Consider the following 3,662-nt stretch of genomic DNA (forward strand, 5'->3'; position numbering starts at 1 on the left):
CTACTTGACCCTGGTGGAATGAGCTGGATTCTTGCAATTTTGTGTACTGGTTAATACAAAAAGAAGTTTCTATGAAGAAAAAAATAAAGAGTTGGATTTTCATATCCTGTTGAGAAATTCCATTAACTCCATGAATGTTATTACTTTTAGATGAAGCTGCATGTGATTTAGTGGATGAGAAGAAATATTTAATTTCTTGAATTGTGTTTAAGCAAGAATTGAAGTACACAAGTGTAATATTTTTCATCCTACAAACCACAGCTCAGGTGCTGCCTAACTCCAGAGGTGAAACAGCTCAATTTTTGTCTTAAAGGTCTCTATACACCCAAAATTCCCTTCAAGACATAACCCAAAGAACCCTTCTGTTTTAACAGGTTCAGAACCCTGGGGCTTCTTGAAATCATGTACAGCCTATTTGTACTTCATAGTTAGATCTCATCTTTCCCTCATACTCAGCACTTTTGGAACATGAGCCTCCATCTGGACCTCTCCAGATGGAAACAGCTGAAAATGCTAATCGTTTTTACAAACTTTTTGCAAAGCATGTAGTGTTGATTCACCAGAACAACATTCACTACAATAAAATGCTTGCTAATTCTAGTCTGCCTACAAAAGCCCAGAAGAATAATCTTGGTTTTACCAGAATTTTTTATTTAGCCTGTCACTTTTTAAATGCTTTCTTCACCTTAGAATTACTTGGAGGCTGTAAGGCTCAACGCAGCTCTTCTGGTAATTACAACCTGGGTCGAAATTATTGGCATTGGGCTGAGGAGAAATTTGCCATTCTGGGAAGCAGGATCTTCTGGTGGCCTGAAGGGAAACATTGGCAGGAGACTAGGGCACTGTGGGGAAGATATTGAAAACTAGACATTATGAAGTAGTGTATATGTGTTGGTTAATATAGCACAGCATAATAATTTCTCTGAAAAAATATTCAAGGATTAAAGAAAAAGGAATTCCCATTTCTAGCAGTTTCTTTTCCCTGAAATGAAGTTTATAGACTTCCCACAGAAACTTAATTTGAAGGCCGCTTATGAAAGCCAGACTGTGTTTTACACAGCATTGTGTTTGAACATAATTTTTCAGATGTTCCTTGTCTGGCATGCTGAGAAGAGCTGGGCAGTTCCACACATGAGTTCCAATTTCATCACATTTAAAGATTATCTGAGGAACATGTACTTGGGGCAGCATTATAAGCCCTCTCTATAGTTACTGGAAATCAGTAAATCCCCCTGGGTATAAAAGGGTGAGTCTGATTTTAGGTGGGTTGAATCAACTTCTGGTCAGCCCTGACACTACAGCAAGTTTTTGGTGGTGTCGTAACTAAGCTTGCCAGATAGAAAGTTTTCATGGTATTAATAAATCCATTTATTAGCAAAGATGGATAGAGCATGTAGGCAATGCAGTTTTCCTTTTATCCCAGTTTTAAGAGACGGTAGTAGTCCCTGAATATAGAAGGTATTCCTAGAATTTTATACAGATGAAACTGAAAGGATTCCATAAACTGGAGAATCATAGGAGTCACTGAAAAAAACAGAGGGAAATACATCCTCTCTGGGGTCTTTGATTGTTTTTTAAAAAGTCAGCTCTATTGAATTCTGTAACAACAGCAGCATTTCCTATTAAATGTTTGCAGGAAAAAAAAAAAAAAAAAAGGAAAAAAAAATTAAGACATTCTTAAGTTAGAGAAAACACAAAAAAAAGTAAAAGAGTTTTCAGCTGTGCTGGGCACATACGACTTGCATCAGCACTGATGGTAAGGAAGACACAAACACACTGGGGAAACAAGCCCACTGAAATGGACAAGCTTCCAGTCAGGCCATGGAGATTCCAGTAGGTGTGACTCTTGCTCTACCCTACCAACAGACAGCACTCTTCTGTGTCTTAGGGATTGGCATTACTTTCAAAAGGGAAAGACAAAAGCCTTTAGCGTCGCTTCCAGATTCTTTGTTAACCTGGTGGCATTTTGATTTCAGCAAGGGCTTGCTTTCTCTGAGCTCTGGCAAAAGCAATATAACCTGCCCATCTGCCGGTGGTTTTAGGAGACATCCTGTGCTCCTGAATCGTTTGCTGCAATGTTTGAAACAGGACAGCAGAGGGCAGAAGCGATTGACTGCTGTCCAGAGCCAGGCCGGCAGGAGCGGCCGTGCGCAGCCCTCCGTGCTCCTCTGCCATGTGCCAGATGTGTCTGGGTGATGTGATGGGACCAGTGGGGTGGATTTCCATGGACAGACCTCTTCCAGCCTGGCACTCTGAGTTGCTTCTCTACTGGAGACCCGTTCTCCTCCTCCTCGTGACTAAACTCAAACCAGATGGTACCTCCCAAATTGAACAAACATTTTTTTCTTCATTTAGTGCAAGAGTAACGCATACAAAATGTTAAAAATGCAAAATAGAAAAAGTGGCATGATAAATGTGGTTCTGTGGCAAGGGAGTCACACAGCTATGAAAGGACTTGTTAGATACATCTTGATAAACAATCAAGCAGCTTTAAATAGCTGTACCAGAAAAAATGAAATAAGTACATTTTCCCTTTGAAGTTTTGACAAGGGTAGCAATCACAGACTGCACTATTTTTACCAACCTCACTAAGTATTTACATGTCTTTTTTTTTTAGAATATTTTTTATTTTCCAAGACAGCTGTGAGCAGACAGCATAGCTACTCACACTTTTGGGTACTCTGCAAAAAGAAATGTTGGAGAGGCTTTTGGATATATTCTCTCATTGTCTTCTGCATCACAGTGCAACATGTGGGCAGGATTTTCTGTGCTAAACGGACTGAGAATATTCTTCTGTGCTATTATTGTCACCAAGAAGAACTGGTTCTGCTGGCAGTGGAAAATGTTAAATTTCGATCACGGTGGATCTGATTTTTCAATCCCGTAGTAGAGGGCATATGTGAGAAAATATTGTGGCTTTATCTGATTATGGTATATTGCATCAGATAACAGAAGATATGATGCTTTATCAGTCTAAAATTCCTAAACAAGGGTTCTTCTGGGGGTGAAACCAGGTTTCTCCAAATCACACTTGTATCCTTGGCAGCTGGTAGCTCTCACCCCATGTCTGCCATTTGTACAGCTCGTTCAGCCAAGAACTGAAAAAGTACATCATGGATGTTATTTCATCTCCAGATGTTCTGTGTGACAAGTCTTTGCCACAGCTCAGCTGAAGCCCTTAGAGGCCAAAGCAGGACAATCTAAAAGAATGCTGCCAACTGAATGAAAAATGTTCAATGTATTTTACACGGATTTGAACATCTGTGGTTAGCAAGGAGGACTTCATGGAGTTCTGTTAATCACAGAATCCTAAAATCATTAAGGCTAAAATATGTAATTAGCTTCACAGTGATGATTGTGATGCTTGATTGATGATTTTTTATCCATGCTTTATGGCTAGGGAGATTGGCACAGAAAAGATAAGCACTTTGCCCTTGGGAAACAAAAATATTTTATGCCCTAAAGGGAAGCAGAACTCAAGCAAATCAAGCAGTAAACCTGCCCATATCTTATTTTCCATAACACCATTTTGTGGAACAACTGTTTCTAATTTGGAGGAGATGGCAAACAACAGTTCAAGGCTACAAAGAGGTGTTTGGCTTTACAGCAATAAAAAGAGAAGGAAAATGTATTTCTTCTCAGATCTCCTTCTTTTAAGATTT

Source organism: Parus major, chromosome 3, assembly GCF_001522545.3.
Source record: "Parus major isolate Abel chromosome 3, Parus_major1.1, whole genome shotgun sequence".
NCBI lineage: Eukaryota > Metazoa > Chordata > Aves > Passeriformes > Paridae > Parus > Parus major.